Genomic DNA, 23012 nt, shown 5'->3' on the forward strand with positions numbered 1-23012 from the left:
TTCATTATGAATTCGTGCCACAGGGAACAAACTGTTAATCGGTGGTACCACCGGGATGTGTTGCGACGCCTGCGAAAAAATGTGGGTGACTGTTGCACAGAGACCAGAGAGCTAAACAGCATACGAAAAACCTCATAAAGCCGAAACTTCCTGGCAGATTAAAACTGTGTGCCTGACCGAGACTCGAACTCGGGGCCTTTGCCTTTCGCGGGCAAGTACTCTAACATCTTTTTTTTTTTTTCTTTTTTGTTCGTTGCATCTGCTCGGGGCGGATGTCGTAAGACATCCGTTTAAGTTCGTTGTTGATCGATTAACTCAGTTTTTTTTATTACAGAGGGCTGCTAACCCTCTGACCGAACACGCTGAGCTACGGTGCCGGCATCCATCTGAGCTACCGAAGCACGACTCACGCCTGGACCTCACAGCTTTACTTCTGCCAGTATCTCGTCTCCTTCCTTCCAAAACTCTACAGAAGCTCTCCTGCGAACCATCCCCCAGGCTGCGGCTAAGCCTTGTCTCCGCAGTATCCTCTCTTTCAGGAGTGCTAGCTCTGCATGGTTCGCAGGAGAGCTTCTGTAAAGTTTGGAAGGTAGGAGACGAGATACTGGCAGAAGTAAAGCTGTGAGGACCGGGCGTGAGTCGTGCTTCGGTAGCTCAGATGGTAGAACACTTGCCCGCGAAAGGCGAAGGTCCCGAGTTCGAGTCTCGGTCAGGCATACAGTTTTAATGTGCCAGGAAGTTTCATATCAGCGCACACTCCGCTGCAGAGTTGAAACGTCCCCTTAGAACAATTTATACAAGACTGTGCTTAAACTGACACACAATCTTTTTTTTTTTTGCGCAACGCAATCTGACTTTCAAAAATCCCTACAAAAGAATGGCCCTGACTAACATTAACCTATACCTTTCACAAATCACTTACCTCACCTAAAATCTTCGTTACTCGAACTACTGCAATACAGCGAGCTCCACTACTGCCATCTAAATAAAAGATTCAAACTACGGAAGGCACTAACTACTGATAGGCATAGTTAGCAAATGAAAGATTTTGATAGAGAATAAACAATGTATTTACCTTAATAATCATAATATATATAGCAGTTCATGCCATTCAGTATTACAAATCTCCAAACTCCGCCATCTCTCTCCCCACATCCACCATTGCTGGCGGCTCACCTCCAACTGCGCAACGCTACGCGCTGTTCACATTCAGCTGCCGCTGCCCAACATTACAATGGCGGACAACAATGCAAACTAGCCACAGACTGCACACAGCACAGCCAGTGATTTTCATATAGAGCGCTACGTAACGTTGCCAATAAGAAAACATAAACAGCCTACTTACATAAAGAAAACATAAACAGCCTACTTACATAAAGAAAACATAAACAGCCTACTTACATAAAGAAAACATAAACAGCCTACTTACATAGCCCCAATGCTCCCCACAAAAATTTTACAAATTGTTTTGGGCAGTGGCCAATAATGATTTGAAAAAAATTTTCATAATTACAATAACAAAGATATCAAATGCACACACTTATTTATACAATGTTGGTCAAAAGCTAAAATTTTCTCACAGTCCATAAAGACAGTCCAGATTGTTCATCACAGTAAAATTTCAGTGTTTTTTTTTCAAAGTCTGAGCAGTAAAAGACAATGCACACGGAAGTAGTGGATTTCCATGCAGTCTTGAAGAAGTAGTGTTGTCCTTCCAACTGAAAGACAGTGCTGACTCTTGACATGCTGACAGGTAATGGGCCACAACAGAGCAAACCCACAGCAGAGTCATTCGACGTTTTGAACAAGATTGATAGGTAGGTCATCACAGAGCAGACCCACTCTAGTCCTTGTAGAAATTGTGGACAGGCCCACTGTAGTCCTGGTAGAGATTGTGGTGTTGGTGGGCCACCAGAGGTAAAGACCCACTGAAGTCCTTGTAGAAATAATGGTATTGGTGGGTCATCAGAGATGCAGACCCACTGTAGTCCCTGTAGAGATGGCCAGCAGCCATCTGTTGTGACTGTGCGGGTGCACAATCACCATTGAAGAGTCTTGCATTTAATATAGCAAGTCCATAATCACCACTTGTTCACTCACAAAGTTTTTGGAATTGTCCTTAGAACCTGCAATGCTGTTATCCAGTCCCTTGCTGAATTATTAACACACATGCAAACACTAACAGTCCCTACTTCTCACATATTGTCCATATACTATGACCAACAGAAAAGTGTGCAGTGAAATGTAACTAACAACTTAATGATATGATGAACTGGTGTCAATTACAATTTTATAACATAAGAATACAATTACAAAGGTACAAAATACATCATTAAAGAACATAACAATACAGATAACATTTGTAGTACAGGATTTACAACAGAATAGAAATAAACATGTACATCAGTGTTACAGGAATTATGACATGAGTACATACATAAAAGATCAGAATAACTTTCGAAACATCAACTTCACACATGAGCATTAAAACAAAACAGAATAAATAATGTCTAAACATGTTTACAAAGTAAATAACATATTATTAATGCAAATTATATTTGAGGATACCAGTATACCTTATCATAGTGAATGTAGCTGAGTATTAGAAAAATTCTACAACGTAAATCGTATCAGATCAACACACAAAGACAGGATGAACACAAATATACAAGAGTACACAAACACATAGTGGAATAACACAAAAGGAAAGACAGGATTTGTTTTCAGTGTAACATTTGGTACTGCAGTCCAACCCAAAACTTCATTCCATAGATCTTTCGTCTTATTTCGGTATTTGCTCCAGCCAAAAAAATCCTATCCAAACATGCTTTCTGTATTTTTCTCGTATAACCTCTCAGTGCATTTCTTCAAATTCATCACAACTCATTCTCTTATATAGTCTACCCCTTCTTAAGCTAACTTAAATCTACTGAGCTCAGATGCTAAACTAAGGGTGAGGCAATGCAGCAGCACAAAACAATAACACGAACAGCAATGACAAAAAATTCAAATTGGCAAAGTAAGCAACAATATTACAACTAATATGCAATGAGCAGCAAACAAGAAAAATAAATCAGTAATAAACTGCCTTAGCAGAGTAACACAAAGTCAAATTCAGTAACACTATGTTTGGCAAGCAGCAGTAACTTATACCTAAACATGACATAGCTCAAGCAGAAAGAATATTACAGTAAAAACAACAATGCAGATAAGGGAAATGTATATTCACATCTTAATGTCTATGTAATTAAAGTGGTGCACCACAACTTATTCTACGAAAAATATTACCAAGTAGTTGAAAAGAAAATTATGTATGCAAGTCCTGTAAAGGGAAATGTCTTTTTGTGCTCCTTCGTTTTTTTTTTTAAGTTATTGTTTACTGGATCTGTAGGCATAAAATATCTATATCAGTACATTCATAAAATTTTATTTTAAACAATGCTGCAGTGCAGCTAGAAAGTAGATATTAAAGAAAATGAGCAAATAAATACATAAAGCAAGCCATATGGCATTTCTCTCAACTAGAAAGACAGTAGTCATAATCAGGTGTATAGACATAAAAATATTTCTCGTCATTTCATTAGGTATTGCAGTAAATATCATAAATCAAGAGCTCTACAGTGTTATCATGTTTTCAAGTTGGAGGGTGTCGTATTTACGATGCTTTCTACAAAGGAATGTCAACAGCGAGGATAATGGCCTCCCTTTTTTTTTCTACCTGTGCCTCGGCCGAACCCCGAAGGGCATATCCTGGGCAATAAATGTCATAAGAGCATTTCAATATGTGCTGGACCTGCACGGCATGTGCAGAACGTGCACGTCGTGTTGTAGTGTCGTGTCATGTCACACGTGCTATACGCGTCTCAGTTTGCAGTCAGCATTATCCAACTGGGGAAATGGGACCTACAGTTCAACGCGGCAGCCAAACCACCTGTCAGTTCTGGCGACCCATCACACCGTTGAGAGCTGAAGTCTGGCTTAAAACACAGACTGAAATACCCGTTGTCCAGGTATTCACCTTAAATTTGGAAATTTGTGGTAAGATCTTATTGGACCAAACTGTTAAGGTCATCGGTCCCTAAGCTTACACACTACTTAATCTAACTTAAATTAACTTACGCTATGGATTACACACACACACCCATGCCCGAGTAGGCGTTGGCAGTACATATCGAATCTTACATAAGCAACAGTCTTTAGTCCTTCTATTATAACGTTTCTCTACTTGTATACAGGTATCATTGACATACAAAGAGAAAAATACACTTGGAAATGGTAATCAATTTCTGAAACGCTTCGTGAAACATGGAGATAAAATCCACACTGCTAGCAGAAAAGTTATTTGTAAACGAACTAATGGAAAATTAGTTCTGCGGTATGGTTTGTGTCTTGAAAATATGTTATAAGGTGAACATCAACAAAATAAAGCAAGGGTAAAGCAATGCATACTAATTAATTCAGTCGATGTTCCATGAGTTAGATTAGCAAATGTGACAGTGAAAGTGGAAGTTGAGTTTTGCTATTTGAGCAGTAAAATAACTGACTGTAGCCCAAGAATATCAGATGTAAAATGCAATCTGGAAACAGCAAGAGAAGCGGTTGCAAACCAGAGCCAATTCTTAACACCGATTATGTCTTTTCTGAAGATAGTTGTATGCAGTACAGCCCTGTACGGAAGTGAAACATAGATAATTAGCGTCTGAGAGAGGAAGACAATAGAAGCTTTTATAATGTGATGCTATAGAGAAGTGCTGAGTATTACATGGGTAGAAGGAATAACTAGTGGATAGTGACTGTATCTTATTGGGAGAAAATTGTAAACAACTTGACTATAAGTAGGGATCAGCTGACAGGGATATCCTGAGGCAACAAAAACTTGTCAGTTTCGTAGTGGCGTGAAGTACTGCTTGTGAGAGTGGGAGTGGTAACAATTTTGGATACAGAAATTAGGCTCAAATGGTTGTGGATTTCAGTAGCTACGAAGAAATACAAAGACCTGCACAGGATAGAATGGAGACATACAGGGTGTTTCAAAAATGACCGGTATATTTGAAACGGCAATAAAAACTAAACGAGCAGCGATAGAAATACACCGTTTGTTGCAATATGATTGGGACAACAGTACATTTTCAGGCGGACAAACTTTCGAAATTACAGTAGTTACAATTTTCAACAACAGATGGCGCTGCAGGTGATGTGAAAGATATAGAAGACAACGCAGTCTGTGGGTGCGCCATTCTGTACGTCGTCTTTCTGCTGTAAGCGTGTGCTGTTCACAACGTGCAAGTGTGCTGTGGACAACATGGTTTATCCTTAGAACAGAGGATTTTTCTGGTGTTGGAATTCCACCGCCTAGAACACAGTATTGTTGCAACAAGACGAAGTTTTCAACGGAGATTTAATGTAACCAAAGGACCGAAAAGCGATACAATAAAGGATCTGTTTGAAAAATTTCAACGGACTGGGAACGTGACGGATGAACGTGCTGGAAAGGTAGGGCGACCGTGTACAGCAACCACAGAGGGCAACGCGCAGCTAGTGCAGCAGGTGATCCAACAGTGGCCTCGGGTTTCCGTTCGCCGTGTTGCAGCTGCGGTCCAAATGACGCCAACGTCCACGTATCGTCTCATGCGCCAGAGTTTACACCTCTATCCATACAAAATTCAAACGCGGCAACCCCTCAGCGCCGCTACTATTGCTGCACGATAGACATTCGCTAACGATATAGTGCACAGGATTGATGACGGCGATATGCATGTGGGCAGCATTTGGTTTACTGACGAAGCTTATTTTTACCTGGACGGCTTCGTCAATAAACAGAACTGGCGCATATGGGGAACCGAAAAGCCCCATGTTGCAGTCCCATCGTCCCTGCATCCTCAAAAAGTACTGGTCTGGGCCGCCATTTCTTCCAGAGGAATCATTGGCCCATTTTTCAGATCCAAAACGATTACCGCATTACGCTATCTGGACATTCTTCGTGAATTTGTGGCGGTACAAACTGCCTTAGACGACACTGCGAACACCTCGTGGTTTATGCAAGATGGTGCCCGGCCACATCGCACGGCCGACGTCTTTAATTTCCTGAATGAATATTTCGATGATCGTGTGATTGCTTTGGGCTGTCCGAAACATACAGGAGGCGGCGTGGATTGGCCTCCCTATTCGCCAGACATGAACCCCTGTGACTTCTTTCTGTGGGGACACTTGAAAGACCAGGTGTACCGCCAGAATCCAGAAACAATTGAACAGCTGAAGCAGTACATCTCATCTGCATGTGAAGCCATTCCGCCAGACACGTTGTCAAAGGTTTCGGGTAATTTCATTCAGAGACTACGCCATATTATTGCTACGCATGGTGGATATGTGGAAAATATCGTACTATAGAGTTTCCCAGACCGCAGCGCCATCTGTTGTTGACAATTGTAACTACTGTAATTTCGAAAGTTTGTCTGCCTGAAAATGTACTGTTGTCCCAAGCATATTGCAACAAACGGTGTATTTCTATCGCTGCTCGTTTAGTTTTTATTACCGTTTAAAATATACCGGTCATTTTTGAAACACCCTGTACATCAGACAGTAGACACCAGCAACGTGACAAAAAGATGGGCCTGACTGATGGGGCATATTTTGTGGCATCGAAGATCCGTTTAACATAGAAGGAAGTTGTTAGGGTAAAAGAAGCACAGTAACTACGTTTAAACTGATATACAGTTTGTTAGCAATGCAGGGACGAAGAGGCCACCCATGCGAATGAAAGGGTGAACCGCATCAAAATAATCTTCAAACTGAAATCTGTAACAAACTGCTTATTTTCGTAGAAAAGTACTCTGTTGCTTATAACACTTCGGAAACTGCACTGATTTAAAACTGATGGGAAGGGAAATGCATCATGCAGCAGAATCATAGCTTCTGTGCTGTTGTGCACACCTTTACCGTTGTTTTATCACTGAACGGATAGTTTCTTTGTGTAATATGTTTTGCTGCAGCTTTGAAACAGATCTAATAGATGGTGATAAGCGTAACGCCCCTGGGGTACCATAATTCTAAACATTCCTGAACATTCCTTGTCGAAAATGTCAATCAAATTCTCAAGAGATCTGCTGTTTTGGATGCGACTGTGGTCAGTTAGACAGGTTTTTCCAGGGGGAGTGTTCAACATTCAAGGGTTTTGACAGGAACGATCGTTCGAGTCAAGAGTGTCTAGTAAAGATGGACTGTATAATACATAGCTAAAGACATATGAACATTTGTTCATCTTCGCTACTCTAAAACTCATCTTTTCCACTGAAAAAGCGCTCACAGTTCTTAAGGGCTTAGAACAAGGGCCATGCTTAGAGGAAGGGGCTAGTTTTCTGACCATTGATAACAGAGCTGACTAAAAGTACAGGGTTATTACAAATGATTGAAGCGATTTCACAGCTCTACAATAACTTTATTATTTGAGATATTTTCACAATGCTTTGCACATACATACAAAAACTCAAAAATGTTTTTAGGCATTCACAAATGTTCGATATGTGCCCCTTTAGTGAGTCGGCAGACATCAGGCCGATAATCAAGTTCCTCCTACTCTAGGCGCAGCATGTCCCCATCAATGAGCCCGAAAGCATCGTTGATGCGAGCTCGCAGTTCTGGCACGTTTCTTGGTAGAGGAGGTTTAAACACTGAATCTTTCACATAACCCCACAGAAAGAAATCGCATGGGGTTAAGTCGGGAGAGCGTGGAGGCCATGACACGAATTGCAGATCATAATCTCCACCACGACCGATCCATCGGTTTTCCAATCTCCTGTTTAAGTAATTCCGAACATCGTGATGGAAGTGCGGTGGAGCACCATCCTGTTGAAAGATGAAGTCGGCGCTGTCGGTCTCCAGTTGTGGCATGAGCCAATTTTCCAGCATGTCCAGATACACGTGTCCTGTAACGTTTTTTTCGCAGAAGAAAAAGGGGCTGTAAACTTTAAACAGTGAGATTGCACAAAACACATTAACTTTTGGTGAATTGCGAATTTGCTGCACGAATGCGTGAGAATTCTCTACCGCCGAGATTCGCACATTGTGTCTGTTCACTTCACCATTAAGAAAAAATGTTGCTTCTTCACTGATGACAAGTTTCGCACTGAACGCATCCTCTTCCATGAGCTGTTGCAACCGCGCCGAAAATTCAAAGCGTTTGACATTGTCATCGGGTGTCAGGGCTTGTAGCAATTGTAAACGGTAAGGCTTCTGCTTTATCCTTTTCCGTAAGATTTTCCAAACCGTCGGCTGTGGTACGTTTAGCTCCCTGCTTGCTTTATTCATTGAGTTCCGCGGGCTACGCGTGAAACTTGCCCGCACGCGTTCAATCGTTTCTTCGCTCACTGCAGGCCGACCCGTTGATTTCCCCTTACAGAGGCATCCAGAAGCTTTAAGCTGCGCATACCATCGCCGAATAGAGTTAGCAGTTGTTGGATCTTTGTTGAACTTCGTCCTGAAGTGTCGTTGCACTGTTATGACTGACTGATGTGAGTGCATTTCAAGCACGACATACGCTTTCTCGGCTCCTGTCGCCATTTTGCCTCACTGCGTTCTCGAGCGCTCTGGCGGCAGAAACCTGAAGTGCGGCGTCAGCCGAACAAAACTTTATGAGTTTTTCTACGTATCTGTAGTGTGTCGTGACCATATGTCAATGAATGGAGCTACAGTGAATTTATGAAATCGCTTCAATCATTTGTAATAGCCCTGTATTGAGGGCAGCAAAGTACGGTGCGAATTTAATATTAATAGAAACAGAAAATACAGGATTTGTTACAGCAGTGGGACAGATCATTGTGATCCTAAGAAGAACTCTCGACTTAACAAATGAATGAAGGTAATACAAAATTACAAAGGATGATACAGTAAGTTTGCAGTAAGGGATGCCCAGGTCTGAAGTTGAGATACAAGGTTTAAGGATTTAGAAAATGGATATTTAACAAAATTTGAAAGTTTCTTTAGTTTCCATCAAGCCAGGTGAAGTGTTAACCCTATGCACTGTGCAGAAAGGTCACACACGTGTCCACTGGAACGTCATCACGCTAACTGTTGATTATCATGAAAAATGGAGACTGGATATATGTAGCACAGCTGTTCCATTTCTGCAGAGTAAACATGTCCTTTGTGCATTGCGCAGTTGAGCTGCATAGTAGATTTGCCGCTCGTAGCGTCAGCACGCTAAGAAGAGTTTGTTGTGGAGACCCGCAGGGAAAGAGTTCTTATATCAGAGTGATGAGCATGATGTTGGTTCGTGGGGCGCTCAACATCGTGGTCATCAGCGCCCGTACAAGTTCCAAATTTTTCTATTTCCAGTCTCGGCAAATCCCAAATGATGATGAGGGCAACACAAACACCCAGTCCCCGTCGGGGAAAATTCCCTACACGGCCGGAAATCGAATGTGGGCCCCCGTGTTGCAGAGGCAGAAACGCATATCTGAGTGATGAATTCAGATATACGAGGGTAATCCCAAAAGTAAGGTCTGCTATTTTTTATAAGTACATAGACCTGTTTACGTCTACAGTGGTTTACATCAGTTTACAGCTTGAACAGTCCACCCCCGGTAGCTGAGTGGTCAGCGTGACAGACTGTCAATCCAAAGGGCCCAGGTTCGATTCCCTGCTGTGTCGGAGATTTTCTCCGCTCAGGGACTGGGTGTTGTGTTGTCCTAATCATTTCATCCCCATCGACGCGCAGGTCGCCGAAGTGGCGTCAAATCAAAAGACCTGCACCAGGCGAACGGCCTATCCGACGGGAGGCCCTAGCCACACGACATTTCATTTCATTTCACAGCTTGAACATTGAACTATTTTTCGACATAATCACCATTTCTGTCGATGCATTTTTGTAGACGCGGTGGCAGTTTTTGTATGCCCATGTCATACCAGCTTGCCGCCATGCTGTTCAGAAAGTTATGAACCTCTTCTTTCGCCTCATCGTCGGAGCTGAATCGCTTTCCGGCCAAATGTTATTTTAACTTAGGGAACAGGTGATAGTCAGTGGGCGCCAAGTCAGGACTATAGGGTTGGCGGGTGATCATGTTCCACTGAAACTGTTGCAGGAGAGCAACGGTTTGCCGAGCGATGTGTGGGCGAGCGTTGTCATGGAGAATGTATACGCCCTTGCTCAACATTCCTCTTCTCCGGTTCTGAATTGCACGTTTGAGCTTTTCCAGAGTCCCACGTACCTGTCAGGTTTCGTCACCCGTGACAACTGAGTCCAGAAAGTTGTCCTGTTAGGCTGCAAGGCGGTGAAGATATGCGCGGTAAGCATCAACTCGTTACCGAATGTGGTCCTCAGTCAGCATGCGTGGCACCCATCTTGCGCACACCTTCCGGTAATTCAATGTTTCCATTAAAATTCTGTGAGCGGTGCTTCGGGAATCCTCAGGAAACAACGTGCAGAGATCATCCAAGGTGATCCACCGATCTTCATGCATGCTTTGCTCAACCTTCAACACTGTCTCCTCAGAAACTGACGGTCTTGCGCTCCTTTGTTCGTCTTGAATTTCGGTCCGGCCAGCTGCAAACTGTCTACACCACTTACGAACATTTTTGACACCCAAGTACGGCTCACCATACACGTCAATTAGCGATGGATTTAAATCGACGCAGTGCCCTTTGCGTTCAAAAACCGAATAACTGCGCGCAATTCGCACTTGGCGGTAACATCCGACGGGAGCTCCATTCTCAGCGGCTGCCAGGCCAAGACTGAGCGCCTCTGCATGAGCGCATGTTTACACACAGCGGGTGAAGCAACTCTTCATAACAGTGTCACCAACTGCCACACAAACAGAGTTATGTACTTATTAAAAAAGTAGGAGACCTTACTTTTGGAATTATCCGCGTAGCTTCAAAAAATGGTGGCTCAGTTACTATAGAAAGGCCTGTCCATCAGATGAGGTAGTACGAAGACTAATCCTAAGAAAAATGAAATTACTTTTTGACTGTCCAAGAACACTGAAAATAAATCAGGTGTCCAAGTTGTAGAATATAGAATAAAAATCAAATATCAAAGGTGATATGAGAGCACACTAGCACTCGCAAAATATCTACTAGTATCAAACATAAACCTTAATTTGAAGAAAAAGTTTCTGAGAATGTGATCAAAAAGTCAGTATAAATTTGAAAACTGAATAAATCACGGAATAATGTAGATAGAGAGGTACAAATTGATACACATTCTTGGAATGGCATGGGGTTTTATTAGAACCAAAAAAATACAAACGCTCAAAAAATGTCCGACAGATGGCGCTTCATCTGATCAGAATAGCAATAATTAGCGTAAGAAAGTAAGACAAATCAAAGATGATGTTCTTTACAGGAAATGCTCAATATGTCCACCATCATTCCTCGACAATAGCTGTAGTCGAGGAATAATGTTGTGAACAGCACTGTAAAGTATGTCCGGAGTTTTGGTGAGGCATTGGCGTCAGATGTTGTCTTTCAGCACCCCTAGAGATGTCGGGCGATCACGATATACTTGCGACTTCAGGTAACCCCAAAGCCAATAATCGCACGGACTGACGTCTGGGGACCTGGGAGGCCAAGCATGACGAAAGTGGCGGCTGAGCACACGATCATCACCAAAAGACGTGCGCAAGAGGTCTTTCACGCGTCTAGCAATATGGGGTGGAGCGCCATCCTGCATAAACATCGTACGTTCCAGCAGGTGTTTATCAGCGAGGCTGGGGATGATGCGATTCTGTAACATATCGGCGTACCTCTCACCCGTCACGGCAGCAGTTTTGCTGTCCAATGCCATCTGTCGGGCATTTTTTGAACTTTTTTTCGTTCTAATAAAACCTCACGTCATTCCAAGCACGACTGATGTGAGTGCATTTCAAGCACGATATACGCTGTCTCGGCTCCCGTCGCCATTTTGTCTCAATGCGCTCTGCAACAAAAGGACATTGAAAAAATTGAAATCAACGGGTAGGCCTGCAGTGAGTGAAGAAACGGTTGAACGCGTGCGGGCAAGTTTCAGAGCATTCACACAAGGTTGGCGCCGGTGGCGACACCTACAGCGTGCTGACATGAGGAAAGTTTGCAACCGATTTGTCATATACAAAACAGCATTTGCATATCACAGCATCTTCTTCGTGTCGCTTAAATTTCGTGTCTGCAGCACGTCGTCTTCGTGGTCTAGCAGTTTTGCACCTCCGTCTTGTTTACCTGAATGTGCCACATTTTTGCAAGTAGAACGATACGAGATACCATACATGACCTGTATATACTCCGGCCAAGATGAACGGGAGCTGTTTTGAATGCTAACGGGTTTGCCACACAGTACTAAAATGTGTAGTGTTTTCAGTCTTAGCATATTTCTGCCCGAACCCTTTGTTATTAGGATGGTCGTGTGAATGTTGTGTGACTAGGGTAGACCGTTCGCCGGGTGCCAGTCCTTCAAGGCAGACCAGATACGCTCAATAATACTGACATCTTGTTACTGAGGTTGCCTGGTGAAACGTTGTTGTGACGCCTCGTGTAAGGAGGAGAAATGCCTACCATCACGTTTCCGACTTTGATAACGGTCGGATTGCAGGCTATCGAAATTGCCGTTTATCGTATCGCGACATTGCTGCTCGAGTTGGTCGAGATCCAATGTCTGTTAGCAGAATATGGAATCGGTAGGTTCTGGAGGGTAATATGGAACGCCGTGCTGGTTCCGAACGGCCTCGTATCACTAGCAGTCGAGATGACAGGCATCTTACCCGCACTGCTGTAACGGATCGTGCAGCCACGTCTCGATCCCTGAGTCAACAGATGGGGACGTTTGCAAGAGAACAAAAATCTGCACGGACAGTTCGACGACGTTTGCAGCAGCATGGACTATCAGCTCGGAGACCGTGGCTGCGGTTATTATTGATGCTGCATCACAGACAGCGACGAACCTGAGTGTACGAATGGCAAAACGTCATTTTTTCGGATGAATCCAGGTTCTGTTTACAGGGTCATGATGGTCGCATCCGTGTTTGGTGACATCGCGGTGAACGTACATTGGAAGCGTGTATTCGTCATCGCCATACTGGAGTATCACCCGGTGTTATGCTATGGGGTGGCATTGGTGACATGTCTCGGTAACCTCTTGTTCGCATTGACGGCACTTTGAGCAGTGGACGTTACATTTCAGATGTGTTACGACCCGTGGCTCTATCCTTCAATCGATCCCTGTGCATGGGCAGCTCTACCTGTACACACCATCCAAACTCTGTTTGACTCAGTGCCCAGGCGTATCTAGGCCGTTATCACGGCCAGAGGTGGTTGTTCTGGGCACTGATTTCTCAGGATCTATGCACCCAAATTGCGTGAAAATGTAATCACATGTCAGTTCGAAAGTAATATATTTGTCCAATGAATATACGTTTATCATCTGCATTTCTTCTTTGTGTAGCAATTGTAATGGCCAGTAGCGTAATATGGTGGTTGTCGACCTTGAACATAGCATTGCCATTCAGTAACAAACACTGTATCCTGAGATGGACCCGAACAGCCGAAATGGTCACATAATCTTTGGAAGTAACGCGACTTTGCAAAGTAGCTATGGGGCCCACGGAATACCGTGATATGGCTACACATATCACCACAGAACGCACGTCATGTTTCATTGTTGGCTCATAAATTCGGCCAGAAGTAGGAAAGAAATGTGAAACAAGACATCCGAGAGAATTTCTTGTATTGCACGGAAGTTGAGGTTTTTTGGCTTCAGTGTCACGTTTCCCTGTTATTCTCATCTACATCTACAACTACATATATACTCCGCTAGCCACCAAGCGGTGTGTGGCGGAGGGCACAATTCGCGCCAAAGTCATATTCCTCCCCCCTCCCCCTTTCCCTTCTGTTCCACTCGTGGATCTCACGAGGGAGAAACGACTGTCTGAACGCCTCAATACGAGCTCTAATTTCCCTCATCCTGGAATAGTGATCATTGCGCTCTATGAAAGTTGGTGGTAATAACATAAGCTCTACATCCTCGGCGAAGATTGGATTTCGCAATTTAGTGAGCAGCCCCTTCCGTTTAGCGCGCCGTCTATCTTCAAGTGTGTCCCACTTCAAACTTTCTATGAGATTTGTAACGCTCTCACGATGGCTAAATGTACCAGTCACGAATCTTGCCGCTCTTCTTTGGACCTTCTCAATCTCTTGAACCAGATCCAACTGGTAAGGGTCCCATACAGGCGAACAATAAGACTGCATCGCTTCGGGATTCTACCAATAAACCTCAATCTAGAGTTCACCTTGACCGTTACTTGTGTAATCTGGTCATTCCATTTGAGATCATTTCGAATAGTCACACCCAGATACTTGACGGATATTACCGCTTTCAAAGACTGGGCATTTATTTTGTACTGCATTTATTTTGTACTCGTACATTAATGGGGATTTTCGCCTTGTTATACGCAGTTGGTTACACTTATTAATATCGAGCGATAACTGCCTGTCATTACACCACGCATTTATATTCTGCAAATTCTCATTGATTTGTTCACAACTTTCGTGTGATACTACTTTCCTGTAGACTACAGCATCATCGGCAAACAGTCTAAGGCCGCTGTCAATACCATCAACCAGATCGTTTATGAAAATCGTAAAAAGCAGAGCACCTATTACGTTGCCCTGGGGCACACCTGAAGTTACGCTTGTTTCTGTTGATGTCATCCCATTCACGACGACATACTGCACCCTGTCTGTTATAAAACTTCCTATTCAACCGCATATGTTATCGGACAGACCGAAAGCGCGCACTTTCTGGAGCAAGTGACAGTGCGGAACTGAGTCGAACGCCTTTCGAATGTCGACAAATGTGGCATCAACTTGGGAGCCGGTATCTAGAGCCTGTTGTATATCATGCACAAAGAGGGCCAGCTGTGTCTCGCATGACCGCTGTTTCCTAAAGTCGTGCTGGTTTCTGCAGATGACCTTATCAGAGTCTAGAAAGGTCATTATGTCTGAACACAAAATGTGTTCAATAATTCTACAACAAATCGACGTCAGTGAAAATGGCCGGTAATTATGTGCATCCGACATTCTACCCTACCTTCTTCCAGTCCTGTTCCAACGATCTCTGAAAGATGATGGATAAGAATGGTGCTATATTTGTCCCATAGGCAACATAAAATCCTACGGGGATACCGTCTGGGCCAGATGCCTTCCTGGCGTCTAAGGATCTTAACTGTTATACAGTCCCAGATACGCTAACCACTGTCAGCCAACCATGCGTTTGTTCGATAATTGAAAGGGGGGAGAGTGCAGCAGTCCTCTATCGTAAAAGTTTTTGAAAACTAGGTTTAGAATTTCGGCTTTCTGTTTATCATCAACAGTTACATTACTAGTACTGTCAGCAAGAGATGGTACTGAATTGTTTGTAGTGTTCATAGATTCTACATACGACGAAAAATTTTTGGGGTTATTTTTAGAATCTGCAAAGAAAATATTGGTTTTAAATTCGTTAAAAGAATCTCTCATCGTCCTTCTGACAGCTGCTTTCATTTCGCATAATTTCTGCTTGTCATCGGGGCAGTGACTACGTTGAAAACGACTGTCCAAAGTTCTCTGCTTTCTCAGCAACTTCCTAGTCTTTTCGTTGTACGAGGTGCATTCAAGTTCTAAGGCCTTCGAGTTTTTTTCTCCGGACTGGAAAGAGATAGAAACATGTGCATTGTTTTAAAATGAGGCCGCGTTCATTGTCAATACGTCCCAGAGATAGCTGCACCTGTGCGGCAGATGGAATTTTACTGCCAGCGGCGAGAATCAGAACTGTTTTAAATACTTAAAATGGCGACGTTTTCCTTACTTTAACTGCGTGCAATCATTCGTTTTCTGAATTTGCGTGGTGTGAAACCAATTGAAATTCATCGACAGTTGAAGGAGACATGTGGTGATGGAGACGGATGTGTCGAAAGTGCGTACGTGGGTGAAACAGTTTAATGAAGGCAGAACATCGTGTGACAACAAACCAAAACAACCTCGGGCTCACACAAGCCGGTCTGACGACATGATCGAGAAAGTGGACAGAATTGTTTTGGGGGATAGCCGAATGACTGTTGAACAGATCGCCTCCATAGTTGGCATTTCTATGGGTTCTGTGCACACAATCCTATATGACGACCTGAAAATGCGAAAAGTGTCATCCAGGTGCGTGCCACGAATGCTGACGGACGACCACATGGCTGCACGTGTGGCATGTTGCCGAGCAATGTTGACGTGCAACGACAGCACAAATGGGACTTTCTTTTCGTCGGTTGTGACAATGGATGAGACGTGGATGCCATTTTTCAATCCAGAAACAAAGCGCCACTCAGCTCAATGGAAGCACACAGATTCACCACCGCCAAAAAAATTTCGGGTTACCGCCAGTGCTGAAAAAATGATGGTGTACATGTTCTGGGGCAGCGAGGGCGTAATCCTTACCCATTGCGTTCCAAAGGACACTACGGTAACAGGTGCATCCTACGAAAATGTTTTGAAGAACAAATTCCTTCCTGCTCTCCAACAAAAACGTCCGGGAAGGGCTGCGCGTGTGCTGTTTCACCAAGACAACGCACCCGCACATCGAGCTAACGTTACGCAACAGTTTCTTCATGATAGCAACTTTGAAGTGATTCCTCATGCTCCCTACTCACCTGACCTGGCTCCTAGTGACTTTTGGCTTTTTCCAACAATGAAAGACACTCTCCATGGCCGCACATTCACCAGCCGTGCTGCTATTGCCTCAGCGATTTTCAGTGGTCAAAACAGACTCTTAAAGAAGCCTTCGCCGCTGCCATGGAATCATGGCGTCAGCGTTGTGAAAAATGTGTACGTCTGCAGGGCGATTATGCCGATAAGTAACGCCAGTTTCATCCATTTCGGGTGAGTAGTTAATTAGAAAAAAATCGGAGGCGTTAGAACTTGAATGCACCTCGTACCAAGATGGATCCTTTCTCTCCCCTATGTTTTTGCTAGGCACATACTTCTCTAACACGTGGTGGGCAGTACCTTTAAATTCCGACCAAAGGTGCTCAATGTCTGTGTCCTGCAGTGAATGCTTGGAGCTCATGTTGAAGATATTCATTAATCACACTTTTATTTGCTTTCCCAAACAAGGAAACTCTATGGTGGTTTTTTTTTTTTTTTTTTTTTTTTTTTTTTTTTTTTTTTTTTTTTTTGGGCTTCCACTGACATAGAAGGCACAAAGACTTTATGGACGCTAACACCTTCTTCTAGATTAACTTCGTCATGAAGATCAGGTCTGCTTGTCGCCAAGATATCTAATATGTTCCCATCTCGAGCTGGTTTTCTAATCAACTGTTCAAGGTTGTATGATGAGAGTGCTCCTAGAATAACTTCACACTAATCTTTGCTTCTACCCCTGTGATAAACGTGTAATTTTCCGAGGCAATGGATGCCAGATTAAAGTCTCCACCCACAATCAATGTATAATTTGGATATTTATTTCCTATGTACTTAAGACTTCCCCTGAAACGTTCTGCGACGTTTGTTGCAGATGTTGGTGGTCTATGAAAACATCCTAATACAATGGTCAATCCTTGTCTGATTGACAGCTTTATCCAGACTATTTCACAGTGCGACCCAGTATCGATCTCAACTGCGTTTAAACAGCTTTTAACTGCAATGAACACACCACCTCCCATAGCATCAGTCCTATCCTTCCTAAACATTCTCCAATCCGAGTTCAAAATTTCACTGCTATTTATGTCTGGTTTCAACCAGCTTTCAGTGCCTAATACAATATTGGCATTGTTACTGCTTATTTGCGAGAGTAACTCGGGGATTTTGTAACAGACACTTCGACAGTTTACTAACATGAGATTTAGCATATTTAAATCCTTTGGAATGACATGTTTAGACGAAGTAACAATTTTTACAGTTGGCACAATCACACCAGTGTCATAAACTGGTAATTTTATGTTATGCTTCACTGATGTGTGGTTTTGCAATTCGGGCTCGCACTGAAATTCCCTGGTTATGCAGCTCCCTTTATGTTGGTTTGGTGTTGACAGCGTTCACGAGTGCGACATTTGATTCTGCCAAGACTTTTGCAGCTTTTTGTCACAACCCCCCCACCTCCTCACGATCAATCAACACTGTTCTGTCCACATTGTGACTTAGTGGATGAAGTTTCTCCACTTCCCCTGTATGCAGCATAAATCTTCATATGACGTCTCTTCAGACAACAGACCCTTCGACTGTCTTGATTACAGAACCACACACAATACGAACACTAACAATTAGCCCATGTTCAAAGTCTCGTAGCTTCTGCACAATGCACACACAACTACAGAACTTGCAAAGTATTGAGGATATTGCAGAGGAGCCGTTCAGAGTCTAATACGACTGCGCAACTTGTGGGCACGGCTAGCATCTACATTTATACTGAAGCATACGTACAGTGTGGCAAAATGTTGTGCCCACTAGATGCGCAGTTGGCTGGGGAAGCGTGGGGAGAGCTGCAGTGGTGGGGGATCGCTCGGAGCGCTGCAGGGGAAATGCCGAGCACTGCAGGAGAAGTGCCACTCTAAACTGAAGCATACACTCACATTTTTTGTACATATTATGTGGGGCCCCACCACGCCCTCACTTGCATGGGGACCATTCGAACACATCTACTGTCACCTTTGCTTTCGTTAGTATCTAAAAGTAATTCCACCAAATACACAGCGATTCATTTTCTCCAGGCTTGTTAAGCATTTGCAACTTTCATAGAACCCTCATGAGTGGCGAATTTTGAGTAAAACCTACGCACTTCTCTCTTTGGCACGTCAAAATTTGCTTCTTTTTACGAAACACAGCGGAGTTTACACTGTCTCACTTTACTAACATGTGCAGATGCAATTGCGAGAGAATTCAGAAACTGCAGTTTATTAAGTTTAGTAAGTGAGGAACCGAGGAAGAACAAGGTCAGTAGCTTACAAAAAAGCACATCCTCGGTACAAAACAAACGTATAATGTCTTCACTTATTTTGTTACAAAACCCACATCATTTCTCGTTTCATCAGCTATCGATGATCCTCAAGAATTTTATTTTTTCACCAAAAAAGTCAGTAGTTATTGGAATAACACCGTAGATAATGAAGTTTTGCATATTGACGATATAATAAAATACTCTGCTCTCTGAGTGCTATCATTTCTCAAAATCGTAGTTCGATATCGGAACCCATTTATGAAATATGAGTAATATTGTGGATACTTCACTTTGACTTTATCTCTGGTGTGGTTCGATCGCAAATGAGTGTGCCACATCAGATCTTGAGATTGGTGACGGACAGATACCTTCATCCAAGTCTAAAGAAAAATTCAATATGTTAGCTAGATTTCATACACAATAACACATTATGTAATATGCACCAAACGCAAAATCGTAGACATGTCTATGTTTCATTGCACACTTTTCTGAATTTCGCCCATGGATCTTACTTTCATGTACATACCACACAATAACTACGACCAATGACGAAATAATGGACACATCATCATGAACCTGACCTACAAAGCTATAAGTAGAGCAAAAATGTCTTTTTTTTTACCAAATATCTTTCTGGAAAGTGCGAGTTTTGTTGAGGACCAGTTGGATGAAAATCAGTGTGGGTTTAGGCCTCTTAGAGGTTGTCAGGACCAGACCTTTAGCTTACGGCAAATAATGGAGAAGTGTTATGAGTGGAACAGGGAATTGTATCTATGCTTTATAGATCTAGAAAAGGCATATGACCGGGTTCCTAGGAGGAAGTTATTGTCTGTTCTACAAGATTATGGAATAGGAGACAAACTTTTGCAAGCAATTATAGGTCTTTACATGGATAGTAAGGCAGCAGTTAGAGTTGACGGTAAATTGAGTTCATGGTTCAGAGTAGTTTCAGGGGTAAGACAAGGCTGCAACCTGTCTCCACTGTTGTTCATATTATTTATGGATCATATGTTGAAAACAATAGACTGGCTGGGTGAGATTGAGATATGTGAACACAAAATAAGCAGTCTTGCATATGCGGATGACTTTGTTGTGATGGCAGATTCGATTGAAAGTTTGCAAAGTAATATTTCAGAGCTAGATCAGAAATTTAAGGACTATGGTATGAAGATTAGCGTCTCCAAAACGAAAGTAATGTCAGTGGGAAAGAAATATAAACGGATTGAGTGCCAAATAGGAGGAAGAAAGTTAGAACAGGTGGACAGTTTCAAGTACTTAGGATGCATATTCTCACAGGATGGCAACATAGTGAAAGAACTGGAAGCGAGATGTAGCAAAGCTAATGCAGTGAGCGCTCAGCTACGATCTACTCTCTTCTGCAAGAAGGAAGTGAGTACCAAGACTAAGTTATCTGTGCACAGTTCAATCTTTCGACCAACTTTGTTGTATGGGAGCGAAAGCTGGGTGGATTCAGGTTACCTTATCAACAAGGTTGAGGTTACGGATATGAAAGTAGCTAGGGTGATTGCAGGTACTAGTAGATGGGAACAATGGCAGGAGGGTGTCCACAATGAGGAAATCAAAGAAAAACTGGGAATGAACTCTATAGATGTAGCAGTCAGGGCGAAAAGGCTTGGATGGTGGGGTCATGTTACACGCATGGGAGAAGCAAGGTTACCCAAGAGACTCATGGATTCAGCAGTAGAGGGTAGGAGGAGTAGGGGCAGACCGAGGAGAAGGTACCTGGATTCGGTTAAGAATGATTTTGAAGTAATAGGTTTAACATCAGGAGAGGCACCAATGTTAGCACTGAATAGGGGATCATGGAGGAATTGTATAAGGGGGGCTATGCTCCAGACTGAACGCTGAAAGGCATACTCAGTCTTAAATGATGATGATGATGATGATGATATCTTTCTTAACATTGTTTGAGAAGGGCTGCAGAGTGCGCGCCTCGATTATGTCATCTGTGCCCGGACGAAACGTCGAAACACTTGTCGTCGAAACACTCGCCCAGCGCATTGGACGAAAACTGCTCATGCGCATCGCCCACCGTATCCTGTGTGGGCTATCCCTCACACTTTTGCCATCATAGATCGCTTCTCGCTCTGATTTACGGCCAGGTATATTCAGTGAGTGGTATTTATCTAACAGTCTTTGTCTGTGGTCATTACCTAAATTTTTTACACTGTAGCCTTATACAGGACCCTGTGTATATTATTAGTTATTGGTATCTGGTCACCTGCAACTAAATGATGTTAATGTGAATTTGGTTCAAGCATTGACACTTCACTTTACACGAAAATACAGTTTTGTTGTGAGAAGATATTTTGCGACATTACTTGCGATTACTCTCGTAAATCCTTTTTTTACTGCATTCCCATGAACTGTTAAGAAGCAGACACAAACACTACCCATATTTTTCATATCTTAGTTTTTAAACAATACATTTCAACTCTGACAAAACACAGTGCGATTGTTGTCGTTGTGTGTCCAGTCCCAGTAGGCGTTCCCTTCTTCTCAAGTGAGGTTGGCACCAAATTAGAATTTTGTTTACTTCCTTACTCGCTCTCTCTTCTCTCTCTCTTTCTCCCTTTCTCCCTCCTCCCTCTCTCTCTCTCTCTCTCTCTCTCTCTCCCTCTCTCTCTCTCTCTCTATGTGTGTGTGTGTGTGTGTGTAACACTCTGTCATAGTATAGTGTAGTGTCGTCGTTTAAAATCTGTTCGCTGACGCTTGTGGTCTACTAGATGGTCTCCAAATGTGCTGTGGGAGCTGTTACTCTTTAAAGCTCGGATATCTTTTGTATATCTAGCTTATAAAGTTCCTGCGTGTTTGCCCTGTGTATACTGACTGACAAGCGTTGCATGTTTACTCTATATTGATCTGTTGGATTTATATGTGGGTCTTTCGTGTGTTGTGAACTTTTTCCGTGCTGTGTTGCCTGTATTGAATCTTATTCGACTTCCCTGTTTCTTTAAAATGTTTCCTGTTATATGAACTATTTTATTACAGTAGGTAAATATGTGTCATTTTCTTCGATGTGTGGGTTGTTGTTCCGTTGTGTCATGCATGTGGTCCTTGTGTTTGTGATGTGTTCTGCTGTGTTGTTGTGGAACGTCTTTTGTACTTGTGGCCTGTTCATTTCTTTTCAGTTTACACATTTGTCGGTTTAGTTTTTCTATCCATGGATATTATAAACGTTTTCCAACACTGTTTATATTGTGTTTAGCTTCTGTACGCTGTTCAGCTTTCTTATACGTAGGTGTTCAGGTTGTGGAGGATGAATCTGAAATTTGCTTCTTTGTGTGTCAGTCGGTGGTTAGACTGCGATTGTTGATGCTCGTGGTTGTCGGTTTCCTGAACACTGTTACGTCACGAATGTTGTTTATTACGTTTATTATTTGTGTTGTGAGATTGAGAAAATTTACTATCTTGTCTGTTTCTAATGTGAAACGAATTTTTGGGTGTAAAATGTTAGCTGTCTTACCTGTGTTTAAAAATTCATGTTACACTCTCCTACAGTTTCTAGAGGAAACTTAGTAGATGAAGTCTTACATAGGAAACTCTGCCTTGAAATGCATTCAACGATGATAGACAGTGTGAAAATTAGAGGCGCCAACGACTGTAAATGCATGCATATGGAGGTTGATTCCGTGATGATTTTACAAACTTTTAAGGGTGGTGGGGATGGAAAAACGTGTTGAAGGTTCGGAAACTAGTGAGTCGAAAGTTACAAGCGATAATCAATCTGATAGCTCTGATAGTGGAACACATGTACCGGTACTACTGTTGCTAAGATTGTAGGCTAGACAACTTTCAAACGTTCTAATGTGGACAAAACACGTCAAACATGTCGAGTAATAATGGGCACTAAAATTTATACCTGAGGGGGTTTGAGCACTTGTTCGTCTTCGCTTCTGTGAAACATATTTCACGTATAGAGCCAGTGCTCGTAGCTCTTAATTATGCTTATCAGACACTTTTCATTGTCTTGGTTCATACTACCAACTCTAAAAGTTGTATACCCTACAGTCTTAGCAACAATAGCAGCAGTACGTGTATTCTACTGTAAGAGTTATCAGATTGGTTTTCA

Source organism: Schistocerca cancellata, chromosome 12, assembly GCF_023864275.1.
Source record: "Schistocerca cancellata isolate TAMUIC-IGC-003103 chromosome 12, iqSchCanc2.1, whole genome shotgun sequence".
NCBI classification, from domain to species: Eukaryota; Metazoa; Arthropoda; class Insecta; order Orthoptera; family Acrididae; genus Schistocerca; species Schistocerca cancellata.